Source organism: Pseudophryne corroboree, chromosome 1 (assembly GCF_028390025.1).
Source record: "Pseudophryne corroboree isolate aPseCor3 chromosome 1, aPseCor3.hap2, whole genome shotgun sequence".
NCBI classification, from domain to species: Eukaryota; Metazoa; Chordata; class Amphibia; order Anura; family Myobatrachidae; genus Pseudophryne; species Pseudophryne corroboree.
This window is the reverse complement of record NC_086444.1, coordinates 1,143,276,922-1,143,296,989: the sequence shown is the minus strand read 5'-3', so window position 1 is coordinate 1,143,296,989 and position 20,068 is coordinate 1,143,276,922. Positions and strand designations below refer to the sequence as shown.

Here is a 20,068-nt window from a genome sequence, read left to right as displayed (position 1 = left end):
ATTCTGGAATGCTCTAAATCCTCCTGCTCTATGGCAGAAATAATGGAACGTAAAGTTTCCATATGAAATCCGAGGCACCCAAAAGTACTTGTTCAGTGCTTTGAGATTGAGTATGGGCCGGAATGACCCAGGTTGGAATCAAACCTTGCCTTTAATGTGCAGGAGGAACTGAATTACTACTCCTGACTGAAGCACTTGAACTGCCTCTTGCAAAGCACTGATCTTCATTTCCACTGAAGACGGGCTGGTCCAATTTTTATTGAGGGTGTTTCTTGAAAACACCTACAGCACTTGGTATTACCAGGAGGTTTACCATCCAAGTACTAACCAGGACCAACACTGCTTAGCTTCCAAGATCAGATAAGATTGGGCATGTCCAGTGTGGTGTGGCTGTAGATCATACCATGCCACTTTTTAGCACCCAGACATCTGTAGTAGACTGCTGCCAGCTCTGTGCAAACTGAAGAAATCAGCCTCCCACCCTGGGTCGCCCAGGTGGAGGCCCTCACCATCAGGCTGTTGGCTTATCTTCAGATTTGAAAACCTGTACTCTGGTAGCCCAATACCTTTTAGTCCTACCAGACTTGTTGGATTGGACTGTTTGCCTTTGACCCTTTACTTCTGCCTTTCCTTGATACCGAAAGGACCGGAGAGCTGGAAATTAGGCTTGATTTTTGTGTGAAAAGAATCTTCACTTTCTTGGAGTCTGATTTCAAATACTGTTAATTCTTTATCAGAAATAATATTTCCAGTAACAAAGATAAGACTCCAGAACCTTCCTGGATTCTGAGTCAGCTTACCATGTACATAGCCAACCTGCTCTGAGAGCTGCTGCTGCATCTGCTGTCTGAGAGGCAATTGTACCCATATCCAGGTCCGCTTATCGCTGTCTGTTTGATATGCATTATGGAATTTTTGCTTTCTAGATGCCATTGAAAGATCCCCTTTCAATGCATCAGCCCAGACTGTCACTGATTACGCTATCTGAGCTGAAGCCAAGGCTGGTCTAATGATTTCCCAGACAAAAAGAAAAAATGGTCTTTAGAAACCATTGAGTTTCCTATCCGTGACTTAATTTATTTATGTTGAAAACAAAGATAATGTAGATTTTTGCAGCAATCTAAGATCTGCAAATTTACTTTTGGAGCCACCCTTATTTTTTAAACAGTCCCCAGCTGGATCAGGATAATTGGAATTCCACTTCCTGAAATTCCAACTTTCTATTGGGCGTAACTAGTGATGAGCGGGTTCGGTTCCTTGGAAACCGAATTCCCCCGAACTTCACCCATTTTACATGGGTCCGAGGCATACTCGGATTCTCCCCAGTGGCGGAACTAGCGAGCGGTGGGCCCATGTGCGACAAAATGGCTTGGGCCCCCCCCCCCCATCCCATCCAAGTCCACCCCCTCACCCCTGGAGAGGATCTGGTGAGGGGGACCTGCTCAGGGAAGTGGATACCTAGCAACAGTGCCGTAACTAGACATTTTAGCACTATGTGCAAGAAACAGCATTGGAGCCCCACCCCTGCATGCAAAACAGGGGCAGTGTGCGCCGTAGGCGCGCGCAAAAATACATAGTGGCGTGGCTTCGTGGGAAAGGGGTGTGGCCACAAAATAATACCAATTCATAAAACGGTGCACAGTAGTCTCCATTATTCAAATTACGCCACACAGTAGCACCACTACACCAGGTAGCAGGGCCGTAACTACGTGTGTGCCAAGGGGGCTTGGCACACAGCGCATTTGCCCTGGGGGCGCAACGGCCAGCGGCATGTAATGAGTCAAATTGACTCATTACATGCCGCCTCTGTGTGCGCTGTGCGCCGCGCTGGAGGAGAGAGACCAGCGCCGGGTTCAAGGAGGAGGAGGGAGGGGGAGCAGGGAGCCGCAGCAGCGCTATTTGATTGGTAGTAAGCGCCGCTGCAGCATCCCCCTCTCCTTCTGTATTGGCTGCCCGGCGCTGCTATGCATGCTGGGATGCGGTTCCTTCATCCCAGCATCCACAGCAGCGCCAGGCAACCAATACAGAAGGAGAAGGGGATGCTGCAGCGGCGCTTACTACCAATCAAATAGCGCTGCTGCGGCTCCCTGCTCCCCCTCCCTCCTCCTCCTTCTCACCTCACTGCCTGCACCGAGGGAGCTGCCAGCACGAGGAGCCTGTCAGCGGGGAGAAGGTAAGTATATCTCTCTCTCTCTCTTTCTCTTTCTTTCTCTTTCTCTCTCTCTCTTTCTCTCTCTCTCTCTCTCTCTCTCTCTCTCTCAGGGGGACACCGTCTGCCGCAATGTGTAAAATGGGGTCCTGACTGCCGCAATGTGTAAAATGGGGTCCTGGCTGCCGCAATGTGTAAAAAGGGGGACTGGCTGCCACAATGTATAAAAAGGGGGTCTGGCTGCCGCAATGTGTAAAAAGGGGGGGTCCTGGCTGCCGCAATGTGTAAAATGGGGTCCTGGCTGCCGCAATGTGTAAAATGGGGTCCTGGCTGCCGCAATGTGTAAAAAGGGGGACTGGCTGCCACAATGAATAAAAAGGGGTCTGGCTGCCGCAATGTGTAAAAAGGGTGCCTGGCTGCCGCAATGTGTAAAGAGGGGGCCTGGCTGCCGCAATGTGTAAAGAGGGGGACTGGCTGCCGTAATGTGTAAAAAGGGGGACGCTGTCTGCTGTAATGTATAAAAGGGGCTCTACCTGGTGTAGTGGCGCTACTGTGCAGCGTAATTTGAATAATGTAGACTACTGTGCACCGTAGTATGAATTGCTGTTATTTTGTGGCCACGCCCCTTCCCCATGAAGCCACGCCCCTATAAATTTTTTGCACGCCTGCGGCGCGCACTGCCCCGATCTTACAAGGGGGGGGGGGGCCGCCACTGTCATTTCTTGCACACAGCGCTAAAATGGCTAGTTACGGCACTGCCAGGTAGAGACCCTTTTACACCTTACGGCGGACAGATTCCTCTTTTTACACATTACAGCAGACAGCGTACCCTTTTTACACATTACGGCAGACAGCGTTCCCATTTTTTACACATAACGGCAGACAGCGTGCCCTTTTTACACATAACGCCAGACAGTGTGCCCTTGTAACACATAGCGGCACACAGCGTGCCCTTGTTACACATAGCGGCAGACAGCGTACACTTTTTACACATAGCGGCAGACAGCGTGCCCTTGTTACACATAGCGGCAGACAGCGTGCCCTTGTTACACATAGCGGCAGACAGCGTACACTTTTTACAAATAACGGCAGACAGCGTGCCCTTGTTACACATAGCGGCAGACAGCGTACACTTTTTTCACATAACGGCAGACAGTGTGCCCTTGTTAAACATAGCGGCAGACAGCGTACACTTTTTACACATAACGGCAGACAGCGTGCCCTTTTTACACATAATGGCAGACAGCGTGCCCTTTTTACACATAATGGCAGACAGCGTCCCCTTGTTACACATTACGGCAGACAGCGTGCCCTTGTTACACATTACGGCAGACAGCGTGCCCTTGTTACACATTGCGGCAGGCAGATTCCCCCTTTTTACACATTGCGGTAGGCAGATTCCCCGTTTTTACACATTGTGGCAGGCAGATTCCCCGTTTTTACACATTGTGGCAGGCAGATTCCCCGTTTTTGCACATAGCGGCAGGCAGAGTCCCCGTTTTTACACATTGCGGCACACAGTCCCCCTTTTTTGTAGGAAAGAAAGAAAGAAAGAAAGAAAGAAAGAAAGAAAGAAAGAAAGAAAGAAAGAAAGAAAGAAAGAAAGAAAGAAAGAAAAGAATTATACTTACCCTCTCCGCTGGCTCAGGCTCCTCGGTGCAGCATCAGACGATTCCCGGGCAGTAGAGAAGGTGGAGGAGGGAGGTGGAGGAGGGAGCCACAGCAGCGCTGTGTTATTGGTGGAGGCGCTGCTGCTGCTGCCCCGGAAGACAACCTATAGTGAAGCAGAGGGGCAGCAGCAGCAGCGCCTCCACCAGAAGTAAAGCACTGCTGCGGCTCCCTCCTCCACCTCCCTCCTCCTCCTTCCCCCGTACCGCTGCTCCTCTTATCTCCGGGCGGCTGTGCGCTGCGGGCAGCGGTTGCCCGCAGCGCACAGCGGCATGTAATGAGTCAGTTTGACTCATTACATGCTTGGCCCCTGGACAGAGGCGGGCCCCAGTGCAATGAACTGCTTGTTCCGCCTCTGATTCTCCCGTATGGCTCAGTTAACCCGAGCGCGCCCGAACGTCATCATCCCACTGTCGGATTCTCGCGAGATTCGGATTCTATATAAGCAGCCGCGCGTCGCCGCCATTTTCACTCGTGCTTTGGAAATGTTAGGGAGAGGACGTGGCTGGCGTCCTCTCCGTTTATTCATTGTTGATGCAAATATTTGTGCTTGCTTATATCTTAATTGTGGGGACTGGGGAGCAGCTGTATATTAATATAGGAGGAGTACAGTGCAGAGTTTTGCTGACAGTGACCACCAGTATACGTTGTCTGCCTGAAAAACACTCCATATCTGTGCTCAGTGCGCTGCATATATCTGTGCTCACACTGCTTAATTGTGGGGACTGGGGACCACCAGTATAATATTATATAGGAGGAGTACAGTGCAGAGTTTTGCTGACCAGTGACCACCAGTATACATTGTCTGCCTGAAAAACGCTCCATATCTGTGCTCAGTGTGCTGCATATATCTGTGCTCACACTGCTTTACTGTGGGGACTGGGGACCACTAGTATATTATATAGGAGGAGTACAGTGCAGAGTTTTGCTGACCAGTGACCACCAGTATACGTTGTCTGCCTGAAAAACACTCCATATCTGTGCTCAGTGCGCTGCATATATCTGTGCTCACACTGCTTTATTGTGGGGACTGGGGACCACCAGTATAATATTATATAGGAGGAGTACAGTGCAGAGTTTTGCTGACCAGTGACCACCAGTATATAGTATATAGCATTACGGTACAGTAGGCCACTGCTGTACCTACCTCTGTGTCGTCAAGTATACTATCCATCCATACCTGTGGTGCATTTCAGTTTTGCACAGTTTGCTGACCACCAGTATATAATATATAGCATTACGGTACAGTAGGCCACTGCTGTACCTACCTCTGTGTCGTCAAGTATACTATCCATCCATACCTGTGGTGCATTTCAGTTTTGCACAGTTTGCTGACCACCAGTATATAATATATAGCAGTACGGTACAGAAGGCCACTGCTGTACCTACCTCTGTGTCGTCAAGTATACTATCCATCCATACCTGTGGTGCATTTCAGTTTTGCACAGTTTGCTGACCACCAGTATATAATATATAGCATTACGGTACAGTAGGCCACTGCTGTACCTACCTCTGTGTCGTCAAGTATACTATCCATCCATACCTGTGGTGCATTTCAGTTTTGCACAGTTTGCTGACCACCAGTATATAATATATAGCATTACGGTACAGTAGGTCACTGCTGTACCTACCTCTGTGTCGTCAAGTATACTATCCATCCATACCTGTGGTGAATTTCATTTTTGCACAGTTTGCTGACCACCAGTATATAATATATAGCATTACGGTACAGTAGGCCACTGCTGTACCTACCTCTGTGTCGTCAAGTATACTATCCATCCATACCTGTGGTGCATTTCAGTTTTGCACAGTTTGCTGACCACCAGTATACAATATATAGCATTACGGTACAGTAGGCTACTGCTGTACCTACCTCTGTGTCGTCAAGTATACTATCCATCTATACCTGTGGTGCATTTCAGTTTTGCACAGTTTGCTGACCACCAGTATATAATATATAGCATTATGGTACAGTAGGCCATTGCTGTACCTACCTCTGTGTCGTCAAGTATACTATCGATCCATACCTGTGGTGCATTTCAGTTTTGCACAGTTTGCTGACCACCAGTATATAATATATAGCATTACGGTACAGTAGGCCACTGCTGTACCTACCTCTGTGTCGTCAAGTATACTATCCATCCATACCTGTGGTGCATTTCAGTTTTGCACAGTTTGCTGACCACCAGTATATAATATATAGCATTACGGTACAGTAGGCCACTGCTGTACCTACCTCTGTGTCGTCAAGTATACTATCCATCCATACCTGTGGTGCATTTCAGTTTTGCACAGTTTGCTGACCACCAGTATATAATATATAGCATTACGGTGCAGTAGGCCACTGCTGTACCTACCTCTGTGTTGTCAAGTATACTATCCATCCATACCTGTGGTGCATTTCAGTTTTGCACAGTTTGCTGACCACCAGTATATAATATATAGCATTACGGTACAGTAGGCCACTGCTGTACCTACCTCTGTGTCGCCAAGTATACTATCCATCCATACCTGTGGTGCATTTCAGTTTTGCACAGTTTGCTGACCACCAGTATATAATATATTGCATTACGGTACAGCAGGCCACTGCTGTACCTACCTCTGTGTCGTTAAGTATACTATCCATCCATAACTGTGGTGCATTTCAGTTTTGCACAGTTTGCTGACCACCAGTATATAATATATAGCATTACGGTACAGTAGGCCACTGCTGTACCTACCTCTGTGTCGTCAAGTATACTATCCATCCATACCTGTGGTGCATTTCAGTTGTGCGCAGTATATATAGTAGTAGGCTATTGCTATTGATACTGTCATATAATTCCACACATTAAAAAATGGAGAACAAAAATGTGGAGGTTAAAATAGGGAAAGATCAAGATCCACTTCCACCTCGTGCTGAAGCTGCTGCCACTAGTCATGGCCGAGACGATGAAATGCCATCAACGTCGTCTGCCAAGGCCGATGCCCAATGTCATAGTAGAGAGCATGTAAAATCCAAAAAACAAAAGTTCAGTAAAATGACCCAAAAATTAAAAATTGAAAGCGTCTGATGAGAAGCGTAAACTTGCCAATATGCCATTTACGACACGGAGTGGCAAGGAACGGCTGAGGCCCTGGCCTATGTTCATGGCTAGTGGTTCAGATTCACATGAGGATGGAAGCACTCATCTTCTCGCTAGAAAAATGAAAAGACTAAAGCTGGCAAAAGCACAGCAAAGAACTGTGCATTCTTCTAAATCACAAATCCCCAAGGAGAGTCCAATTGTGTCGGTTGCGATGCCTGACCTTCCCAACACTGGACCGGAAGAGCTTGCGCCTTCCACCATTTGCACGCCCTCTGCAAATGCTGGAAGCTGCACCCGCAGTCCAGTTCCTGATAGTCAAATTGAAGATGTCACTGTTGAAGTACACCAGGATGAGGATATGAGTGTTGCTGGTGCTGGGGAGGAAATTGACAGGGAGGATTCTGATGGTGAGGTGGTTTGTTTAAGTCAGGCACCCGGGGAGACACCTGTTGTCCATGGGACGAAAATGGGCATTGACATGCCTGGTCAAAATACTAAAAAAAAATCAGCTCTTCGGTGTGGAATTATTTCAACACAAATGCGGACAACAGGTGTCAAGCCGTGTGTTGCCTTTGTCAAGCTGTAATAAGTAGGGGTAAGGACGTTAACCACCTCGGAACATCCTCCCTTATACGTCACCTGCAGCGCATTCATCATAAGTCAGTGACAAGTTCAAAAACTTTGGATGACAGCGGAAGCAGTCCACTAACCACTAAATCCCTTCCTCTTGTAACCAAGCTCCTGCAAACCACACCACCAACTCCCTCAGTGTAAATTTCCACCTTACACAGGAACGCCAATAGTCCTGCAGGCCATGTCACTGGCAAATCTGACGAGTCCTCTCCTGCCTGGGATTCCTCCGATGCATCCTTGAGTGTAATGCCTACTGCTGCTGGCGCTGCTGTTGTTGCTGCTGGGAGTCGATTGTCATCTCAGAGGGGAAGTCGGAAGACCACTTGTACTACTTCCAGTAAGCAATTGACTGTCCATCAGTCCTTTGCGAGGAAGATGAAATATCACAGCAGTCATCCTGCTGCAAAGCGGATAACTCAGGTCTTGTCAGCCTGGGTGGTGAGAAACGTGGTTCCGGTATAATTCAGAGGCAACTAGAGATTTGATTGAGGTACTGTGTCCCCGGTACCAAATACCATCTAGGTTCCATTTCTCTAGGCAGGCGATACCAACAATGTACACAGACGTCAGAAAAAGAGTCACCAGTGTCCTAAAAAATGCAGTTGTACCCAATGTCCACTTAACCACGGACATGTGGACAAGTGGAGCAGGGCAAACTCAGGACTATATGACTGTGACAGCCCACTGGGTAGATGTATTGCCTCCCGCAGCAAGAACAGCAGCGGCGGCACCAGTAGCAGCATCTCGCAAACGCCATCTCGTTCCTAGGCAGGCTACGCTTTGTATCACCGCTTTCCATAAGAGGCACACAGCTGACAACCTCTTACGGAAACTGAGGAACATCATCGCAGAATGGCTTACCCCAATTGGACTCTCCTGGGGATTTGTGACATCGGACAACGCCACCAATATTGTGCGTGCATTACATCTGGGCAAATTCCAGCACGTCCCATGTTTTGCACATACATTGAATTTGGTGGTGTAGAATTATTTACAAAACGACAGGGGCGTGCAAGAGATGCTGTCGGTGGCCCGAAGAATTGCGGGCCACTTTCGGCATTCAGCCAACGCGTGCCGAAGACTGGAGCACCACCAAACATTCCTGAACCTGCCCTGCCATCATCTGAAGCAAGAGGTGGTAACGAGGTGGAATTCAACCCTCTATATTCTTCAGAGGATGGAGGAGCAGCAAAAGGCCATTCAAGCCTATACATCTGCCTACGATATAGGCAAAGGAGGGGGAATGCACCTGACTCAAGCGCAGTGGAGAATGATTTCAACGTTGTGCAAGGTTCTGCAACACTTTGAACTTGCCACACGTGAAGTCAGTTCAGACACTGCCAGCCTGAGTCAGGTCATTCCCCTCATCAGGCTTTTGCAGAAGAAGCTGGAGACATTGAAGGAGGAGCTAAAACAGAGCGATTCCGCTAGGCATGTGGGACTTGTGGATGGATCCCTTAATTCGCTTAACCAGGATTCACGGGTGGTCAATCTGTTGAAATCAGAGCACTACATTTTGGCCACCGTGCTCGATCCTAGATTTAAAACCTGCGTTGGATCTCTCTTTCCGGCACACACAAGTCTGCAGAGGTTCAGAGACCTGCTGGTGAGAAAATTGTCAAGTCAAGCGGAACGTGACCTGTCAACAGCTCCTCCTTCACATTCTCCCGCAACTGGGGGTGCGAGGAAAAGGCTGAGAATTCCGAGCCCACCCGCTGGCAGTGATGCAGGGCAGTCTGGAGCGAGTGCTGACATCTGGTCCGGACTGAAGGACCTGCCAACGATTACTGACATGTCGTCTACTGTCACTGCATATGATTCTCTCACCATTGAAAGAATGGTGGAGGATTATATGAGTGACCGCATCCAAGTAGGCACGTCAGACATACGTACGTATACTGGCAGGAAAAAGAGGCAATTTGGAGGCCCTTGCACAAACTGGCTTTATTCTACCTAAGTTGCCCTCCCTCCAGTGTGTACTCCGAAAGAGTGTTTAGTGCAGCCGCTCACCTTGTCAGCCATCGGCGTACGAGGTTACTTCCAGAAAATGTGGAGAAGATGATGTTCATCAAAATGAATTATAATAAATTCCTCCGTGGAGACATTCACCAGAAATTGCCTCCAGAAAGTACACAGGGATCTGAGATGGTGGATTCCAGTGGGGATGAATTAATAAACTGTGAGGAGGGGGATGTACACAGTGAAAGGGGTGAGGAATCGGAGGATGATGATGAGGTGGACATCTTGCCTCTGTAGAGCCAGTTTGTGCAAGGAGAGATTGATTGCTTCTTTTTTGGTGGGGGCCCAAACCAACCAGTCATTTCAGTCACAGTCGTGTGGCAGACCCTGTCGCTGAAATGATGGGTTCGTTAAAGTGTGCATGTCCTGTTTATACAACATAAGGGTGGGTGGGAGGGCCCAAGGACAATTCCATCTTGCACCTCTTTTTTCTTTCATTTTTCTTTGCATCATGTGCTGTTTGGGGAAAAATTTTTTGAAGTGCCATCCTGCCTGACACTGCAGTGCCACTCCTAGATGGGCCAGGTGTTTGTGTCGGCCACTTGTGTCGCTTAGCTTAGTCACACAGCGACCTTGGTGCGCCTCTTTTTTTCTTTGCATCATGTGCTGTTTGGGGACAATTTTTTTGAAGTGCCATCTTGCCTGACACTGCAGTGCCACTCCTAGATGGGCCAGGTGTTTGTGTCGGCCACTTGTGTCGCTTAGCTTAGCCATCCAGCGACCTCGGTGCAAATTTTAGGACTAAAAATAATATTGTGAGGTGTGAGGTGTTCAGAATAGACTGAAAATGAGTGTAAATTATGGTTATTGAGGTTAATAATACTATGGGACCAAAATGACCCCCAAATTCTATGATTTAAGCTGTTTTTGAGGGTTTTTTGTAAAAAACCACCCGAATCCAAAACACACCCGAATCCGCTAAAAAAATTTCAGGGAGGTTTTGCCAAAACGCATCCGAATCCAAAACACGGCCGCAGAACCGAATCCAAAACCAAAACACAAAACCCGAAAAAATTCCGGTGCACATCACTAGGCGCAACCCAACATAATTCATCAGCTGTTTTGGGATGTTTAAACACAGCTGCCTCAGTTTCTAACACAAACTCTGCTTATAGGATATAATGGATTACCTAGCATTAATTAGCTCAGGTATGTCCACTGAGCTGAGACCTTCTGAAGTGCAATGAGTCCTCAGCTAAACATGTGTAAACTGTGAAGATGTTGTATCCTGTGTATGTGATTTACTTACCACCAGCCTTTCAGCCTGCCTTTGCTTAGAGGCTGTCATTCCCTAGTTGAATCACATCAGAATGAAAGTTGCATGTAAGGGTTAATAGGATAACCTATCGCTGGTATAGGAGCTGGCATTATCTGCTCAGCTACATTGAATAATGTCTGGGCAACATAGCCCATGAAGGTTCACCAGAACCTGTGCCTGCCTTGGTAACTGAAGAGGCTTTGGCGACAACTAAACCATTTTGCACATAATCCCTTTGAACCAGTCCTGTTAGGTTAACCGAGCTCTGAAAGACAACAAGAAATGAGTGTTGGTGCTGCTGTGGAAAGTGTATTTTCCTCACCCTTGCCGCTCTCAGACATGATAAATGAATCACACACCTTTACAGTGTTAGTACACAATTTGTGACTGTAATCACTTTAAAATTTGTTAAAGTACATACAGTATAATCCGACCCTACCTTGCTTTGCACCAGCATTGAGGATTAGAATACACAGATAAACTGACGGTTATAGTAAAGTCAGCAATCACACTAGCAGACAGTCACAAGTTATACATTAGTATAATAAGCGGGTGGTCTTCAGTATGCCGACTGACGGGATCCCGGCGCACAGTATACCGACGCCGGGATCCCGACAGCCGGCATACCGACACTTATTCTCCCTCGTGGGGGTCCACGACCCTGGAGGGAGAATAAAATAGCGTGGCGCGCGCGCCACCGTGCCCATAGCGTAGCGAGTGCAGCGAGCCCGCAAGGGGCCCATTTGCGCTCGCCACACTGTCGGGCTCCCGGCGCCGGTATGCTGGTCGCTGGAAGCCCGACCGCCGGCAGATCGTAGTGAACCCTAATAAGCAATATGAGCACATAATCAACTACAAATACATTACCAGTATGTATGAGAAACATATTTCTGCATTACCTTTTATAGGAGTTTTAAACGTATTCAGTTGCACAGCAAAAGAAAACCACAGCAATAGTTATCAGACTCATATGCATCAGGCACTTTAACTATTCATACTCAAAGGTAGATAGAGACTTAGTGCTGTATTACCCGGCTCAGTAGAGTGGAATACAGGGAAACTCACTCCGCTTCCAGGACCGATCAATACGTTTGCGAACGCTGAGTGTATCCAGACACTAATAGTGTACACAGTCACTCCGTGAACCTATAGTGAACACAGATGCCCAAGTGAACACTGATGCACCAATAACACTGCTGCCTATGCTGCGACTGGGTCCCCTTAGTACACAGTGTCTCGGACAGAAGCGGGAAAACAGTTCATGGCGGGAGACTCGGAGGAAACTGGTCATGAACCAGAGGGAGGGGCGACCAGGGAAGCATCTGACTCCCCACTGCTAACATCAACCCTAGGGATCGTGGCCTCATACTACACCTGGAGCCTATGATCCCTAAGGCCTAGCGCTGGTGCACTCTCGGTGGCAGCCGCATAAGCGACTGTTTGGTAGTCTCCTCCCAAAACAGTGCGTCTGTGTCCTTGTTCCCCCTCTAAGCAGAACCGATGCTTTACCTTCTCCCCGTGCTCCGGCCACAGCATGGTAACGTCTGCTGGACCTACTAGTTTTATCCGACACAGACGCCCGTCGAAACAGCACTGTACTCATGGGTAAGCATTGTCACGACCCGGTGGGGAGTTGCTGGAGTGACTCTTTCTAAGGTACGTATAAGACATTGTTTATAAAGATCACTCAGAAAAAAATAGTAAGACTATAAAAATAAAATAAAAAAGCTTATGGCTGCTAAACACCAGCAGCCCTTAGACCATGGTCCAGCTCCTGCCGCACCAAAGAAAAAACTGATTTGCCTGAGCCAGGAGGCGGGGATATATATGTACGGGCCCGTTGCATGCTGAGAGGCTGAAAAGCTTTGACCATTTGGTGCAAATCCGCTGTCGCTCCACTATATCCAAATGTATCCTGTGGATATCCTGTCACCGTGCAGGAGAAACACAGGCTTTCACCTCCACTCCACTCCAATATCAGCAACTGGACTGGCGGTGCTCCTCCTAGCACATGCAGAGGGTGTGCAAATAGTGGTAGGAGCCTCCTCTTTCCATACTGTGTTGTGAAGGTCAGGCCTACACATCACAACTGCAGACAGTGCCAGAACCCCTGTATTTTCACAACACCTCTGTAATTTTAGAGCATACAAGACAGGGTCAGTGTACGTTCATTTTCACTGCACCCCTGTATTTTACAGCATACAGGGCCAGTGTACTTTTATTCTAATAGCAGCACCCCTGTATTTTTTACAGCATACAGGACCTTTGTACTTTTATTTTAACAACAGCACCCCTGTATTTTTACAGCATACAGGTCTAGTGTACTTTTATTTTAACAACAGCACCCCTCCATTTTTACAGCATACAGGATTAGTGTACTTTTAGTTTAACAGCAGCACCCCTGTATTTGTACAGCATACAGGGCCAGTGTACATTGATTTTAACTGCACCCCAGAATTTTTACAGCATACAAGACAGGGCCAGTGTACTTTTATTTTAATAACAGCACCCCTGTATTTTTACAGCATACAGGACCAGTGTACTTTTATTTTAACAACAACACCCCTGTATTTTTACAGCATACAGGGCCAGTGTACATTGGTTTTCACTGCACCCCTGTATTTTTACAGCATACAAGACAGGGCCAGTGTACATTTATTTTACTGCACCCCAGAATTGTTACAGCATACAAGACAAGGTCAGTGTACTTTTATTTTACTGCACCCCTGAATTTTTACAGCATACATCACAAGGCCAGTGTACATTTATTTTACTGCACCCCAGAATTTTTACGGCATACAAGACAGGGCCAGTGTACATTTATTTTACTGCACCCCTGCATTTTGACAGCATACAAGACAGGGCCAGTGTACATTTATTTTACTGCACACCATATTTTTACAGCATAAAAAACAGGGCCAGTGTACATTTATTTTTCTGCACCCCAGAATTTTTACAGCATACAAGACAGAGCCAGTGTACATTTATTTTACTGCACCCCAGAATTTTTACAGCATACAAGACAGGGTCAGTGTACATTTACTTTACTGCGCCCCAGAATTTTTACAACATACAAGATCAGGCCAGTGTACTTTTATTTTAACAACAGCACCCCTGTATTTTTACAGCATACAGGACTATTGTGTTTTATTTTAACAGCATACAGGGCCAGTGTACATTTATGTTACTGCACCCCAGAATTTTACAGCATACAAGGCCAGTGTACATTTCTTTTACTGCACCCCTGTTTTTTTTACAGCATACAAGACAGGACCAGTGTACATTTATTTTACTGCACTGCACACTTTTTACAGCATACAAGACAGGGCCTGTGCACATTTATTTTACTGCACCCCATAATTTTTACAGCATACAAGACAGGGCCAGTGTACATTTAATTTCACAGCACCCTAGATTTTTTACAGCCAGCACCCCTGTATTTTCACAGCATACAGCAGGGGTGGGGATCGCCGCCGCCCAACATAGCCACACTCTCCTCCGTGTCCCCACCGAAAGGAGTGGTAAGCGGGACGGGGGGACGGGGACAGGGGGGGGGGGGGCATCTGTATACCTGGCACTGTGGGGGCATCTGCATACCTGGCACTGTGGGGACATCTGTATACCTGGCACTGTGGGGGCATCTGTATACCTGGCACTGTGGGGACATCTGTATACCTGGCACTGAGGGGCATTTGTATACCTGGCACTGTGGGGACATCTGTATACCTGGCACTGTGGGGGCATCTGTATACCTGGCACTGTGGGGGCATCTGTATACCTGGCACTGTGGGGGCATCTGTATACCTGGCACTGTGGGGACATCTGTATACCTGGCACTGAGGGGCATTTGTATACCTGGCACTGTGGGGACATCTGTATACCTGGCACTGTGGGGGCATCTGTATACCTGGCACAGTGGGGGCATCTGTATACCTGGCACTGTGGGGGCATCTGTATACCTGGCACTGTGAGGGGCATCTGTATACTTGGCACTGTGGGGGCATTTGTATACCTGGCACTGTGAGGGGCATTTGTATAGCTGGCACTGTTGAGACATCTGTATACCTGGCACTGTGGGTGCATTTGTATACCTGGCACTGTGGGGGCATCTGTATACCTGGCACTGTGGGGACATCTGTATACCTGGCACTGTGGGGCATCTGTATACCTGGCACTGTGAGGGGCATTTGTATACCTGGCACTGTGAGGGGCATTTGTATACCTGGCACTGTGGGGACATCTGTATACCTGGCACTGTGAGGGGCATCTGTATACCTGGCTCTGTGAGGGGCATCTGTATACCTGGCACTGTGGTGACATCTGTATACCTGGCACTGTGGGGGCATTTGTATACCTGCCACTGTGGGGGCATTTGTATACCTGGCACTGTGGGGGCATCTGTATACCTGGCACTGTGGGGGCATCTGTATACCTGACACTGTGAGGGGCATCTGTATACCTGGCACTGTGGGGGCACTTGTATACCTGGCACTGTGGGGGCATCTGTATGCCTGGCACTGTGAGGGGCATTTGTATACCTGGCACTGTGGGGGCATTTGTATACCTGGCACTGTGAGGGGCATTTGTATACCTGGCACTGTGGAGGCAATTGTGGATCTGGCACTGCACTATTGGGGGCATATGTGTATCACGTCCCATTTTAACTGGCCACACCCATTTTTTTGGCGCTTGCGGGGGCAGACTTGTATGGCCCCAGAAGGATTTTATAAATATCCTAATGGCCCTCGGTAGAAAAAAGGTTCCCCACCCCTGGAATACAGGATACAGTGCCCCTGCCCCCTGTACAACACAGTGACAGCAACACCCATGTACAGCTGCAGCACCCCTAACAGCACATGAAACACCAGTGACAGCCAGGACAGCACCCCTAACATCACAGTGACAGGACAGAATCCCCAACAGCACCCCTAGAGAGCACACACTGACCCCACCCGACGCCACCACCCACAGAGAGACAGAGGTCTGTCTCCCTTACTCTCCAAGTCCGGAGTGAAAATGGTGGCAATGAGTGACTGTTTATATGGAATCCAAAATCCAAAACCCATGAGAATCCGACAGCGGTATGATGACGTTTTGCCTCGTTCTGGTTTCTGAGTCTGGTGGGAAGTCCTGAGCTGGACTCAGATCCAGGCTTGGAGTGTGACGTTCGGGGAGTTTGGTTCTCATCTCTCTCTAATATATATATATATATATATATATATATATCAGAGGCATCACTTACCTCCTGGACACCCGGTGCGGCAGCAAGGAAAATGGGGTGGGGCTTCACTTGAAGGGGCGGGGCTTCCCAGCCCAGCCCCCATTTTGTCATTTGAAGGCCCGGAAAAGGGGTGTGGCTTTGCAGAGGGGCGTGGCTTTGATGGGCGGGGCTTCATGTCACGACTGACACCCGTTTTTTTTTGTTACTGGTGGGGTTTGGGAGGTGCGGGCTGCTTGCCGGGGAGTGCTGTACCTGCAGCGCTGGCTCCTACAAAGTGACAGGAGCCGAGTGCTGCACATAATGTAACAGTGCAGCACTTGGCTCCTGCCACTGTGCAGGAGTTGGCATTTTGGTGTCACCCCTCGGATGGTGACACCCGGGAGCGGGCCGCCCCCCCCCCCCCCCCTTGTGATGCCACTGATATATATATATATATATATATATATATATATATATGTGTTATCAGCCCATCAAAATAATGGAACAACATAACAGTAATATCAGCGCCAGTGTCTGTACGCACCCAAATGGAGCAACAATTGAATTGCTCCATCGGGTGCCATCTAGTGGCCGCCGGCATGCAAAACACTTGAATTCCATCTATAGAGGTGAGGAGCAGCGCTAGCCTTTTATTATATAGGATAGATAGACAGATAGATAGATAGACTGTATATCTTCCAACATGACCCATCCCATTAGGTACAAAGGCCCAAATGTATTAAGCCGTAACAAGTGATAAAGTGGAGATAGTTAAAGAGTGATAAATGACCAGCCAATCAGCTTCCTAACTGCCATGTCACAGGCTGTGTTTGAAAAATGACAGTTAGGAGTTGTTGGCTGGACATTCATCCTTCTCCACATTATCACTTGTTAAGGATTAATACATTTGGCCAAAATGCTCTGTTCCTGGACTTCCTTGCCAGTGGCAGTGGCAGAGTGGAGCTGCAGCAAAATCCAAGCTTCAAATAGGGGAGCCGTACAACTGCCAACCCAAACACTGTCAAACATCTCCGTCCGGGACTCAGTGGCAGTTGGTGTGGCTTCCCATTTGAATTTTGGACTGCGCTGCAGACAGTGACCACCAGTATACGTTGTCTGCCTGAAAAACACTCCATATCTGTGCTCAGTGCGCTGCATATATCTGTGCTCACACTGCTTAATTGTGGGGACTGGGGACCACCAGTATAATATTATATAGGAGGAGTACAGTGCAGAGTTTTGCTGACCAGTGACCACCAGTATACATTGTCTGCCTGAAAAACGCTCCATATCTGTGCTCAGTGTGCTGCATATATCTGTGCTCACACTGCTTTATTGTGGGGACTGGGGACCACCAGTATATTATATAGGAGGAGTACAGTGCAGAGTTTTGCTGACCAGTGACCACCAGTATACGTTGTCTGCCTGAAAAACACTCCATATCTGTGCTCAGTGCGCTGCATATATCTGTGCTCACACTGCTTTATTGTGGGGACTGGGGACCACCAGTATAATATTATATAGGAGGAGTACAGTGCAGAGTTTTGCTGACCAGTGACCACCAGTATATAGTATATAGCATTACGGTACAGTAGGCCACTGCTGTACCTACCTCTGTGTCGTCAAGTATACTATCCATCCATACCTGTGGTGCATTTCAGTTTTGCACAGTTTGCTGACCACCAGTATATAATATATAGCATTACGGTACAGTAGGCCACTGCTGTACCTACCTCTGTGTCGTCAAGTATACTATCCATCCATACCTGTGGTGCATTTCAGTTTTGCACAGTTTGCTGACCACCAGTATATAATATATAGCAGTACGGTACAGAAGGCCACTGCTGTACCTACCTCTGTGTCGTCAAGTATACTATCCATCCATACCTGTGGTGCATTTCAGTTTTGCACAGTTTGCTGACCACCAGTATATAATATATAGCATTACGGTACAGTAGGCCACTGCTGTAACTACCTCTGTGTCGTCAAGTATACTATCCATCCATACCTGTGGTGCATTTCAGTTTTGCACAGTTTGCTGACCACCAGTATATAATATATAGCATTACGGTACAGTAGGCCACTGCTGTACCTACCTCTGTGTCGTCAAGTATACTATCCATCCATACCTGTGGTGCATTTCAGTTTTGCACAGTTTGCTGACCACCAGTATACAATATATAGCATTACGGTACAGTAGGCTACTGCTGTACCTACCTCTGTGTCGTCAAGTATACTATCCATCTATACCTGTGGTGCATTTCAGTTTTGCACAGTTTGCTGACCACCAGTATATAATATATAGCATTACGGTACAGTAGGCCATTGCTGTAACTACCTCTGTGTCGTCAAGTATACTATCCATCCATACCTGTGGTGCATTTCAGTTTTGCACAGTTTGCTGACCACCAGTATATAATATATAGCATTACGGTGCAGTAGGCCACTGCTGTACCTACCTCTGTGTTGTCAAGTATACTATCCATCCATACCTGTGGTGCATTTCAGTTTTGCACAGTTTGCTGACCACCAGTATATAATATATAGCATTACGGTACAGTAGGCCACTGCTGTACCTACCTCTGTGTCGCCAAGTATACTATCCATCCATACCTGTGGTGCATTTCAGTTTTGCACAGTTTGCTGACCACCAGTATATAATATATTGCATTACGGTACAGCAGGCCACTGCTGTACCTACCTCTGTGTCGTTAAGTATACTATCCATCCATAACTGTGGTGCATTTCAGTTTTGCACAGTTTGCTGACCACCAGTATATAATATATAGCATTACGGTACAGTAGGCCACTGCTGTACCTACCTCTGTGTCGTCAAGTATACTATCCATCCATACCTGTGGTGCATTTCAGTTGTGCGCAGTATATATAGTAGTAGGCTATTGCTATTGATACTGTCATATAATTCCACACATTAAAAAATGGAGAACAAAAATGTGGAGGTTAAAATAGGGAAAGATCAAGATCCACTTCCACCTCGTGCTGAAGCTGCTGCCACTAGTCATGGCCGAGACGATGAAATGCCATCAACGTCGTCTGCCAAGGCCGATGCCCAATGTCATAGTAGAGAGCATGTAAAATCCAAAAAACAAAAGTTCAGTAAAATGACCCAAAAATTAAAAATTGAAAGCGTCTGATGAGAAGCGTAAACTTGCCAATATGCCATTTACGACACGGAGTGGCAAGGAACGGCTGAGGCCCTGGCCTATGTTCATGGCTAGTGGTTCAGATTCACATGAGGATGGAAGCACTCATCTTCTCGCTAGAAAAATGAAAATACTTAAGCTGGCAAAAGCACAGCAAAGAACTGTGCATTCTTCTAAATCACAAATCCCCAAGGAGAGTCCAATTGTGTCGGTTGCGATGCCTGACCTTCCCAACACTGGACCGGAAGAGCTTGCGCCTTCCACCATTTGCACGCCCTCTGCAAATGCTGGAAGCCTCACCCGCAGTCCAGTTCCTGATAGTCAAATTGAAGATGTCACTGTTGAAGTACACCAGGATGAGGATATGAGTGTTGCTGGTGCTGGGGAGGAAATTGACAGGGAGGATTCTGATGGTGAGGTGGTTTGTTTAAGTCAGGCACCCGGGGAGACACCTGTTGTCCGTGGGACGAAAATGGGCATTGACATGCCTGGTCAAAATACTAAAAAAATCAGCTCTTCGGTGTGGAATTATTTCAACACAAATGCGGACAACAGGTGTCAAGCCGTGTGTTGCCTTTGTCAAGCTGTAATAAGTAGGGGTAAGGACGTTAACCACCTCGGAACATCCTCCCTTATACGTCACCTGCAGCGCATTCATCATAAGTCAGTGACAAGTTCAAAAACTTTGGATGACAGCGGAAGCAGTCCACTAACCACTAAATCCCTTCCTCTTGTAACCAAGCTCCTGCAAACCACACCACCAACTCCCTTAGTGTAAATTTCCACCTTACACAGGAACGCCAATAGTCCTGCAGGCCATGTCACTGGCAAATCTGACGAGTCCTCTCCTGCCTGGGATTCCACCGATGCATCCTTGAGTGTAATGCCTACTGCTGCTGGCGCTGCTGT

The 20,068-nt window shown here is 47.6% G+C and overlaps 1 pseudogene; it reads right to left on the bottom strand.

The window, feature by feature from the left end:
* Positions 1-279: 279 nt before the first annotated feature.
* LOC134937774 (5S ribosomal RNA) lies at positions 280-398 on the bottom strand (annotated as a pseudogene).
* Positions 399-20,068: the final 19,670 nt, after the last annotated feature.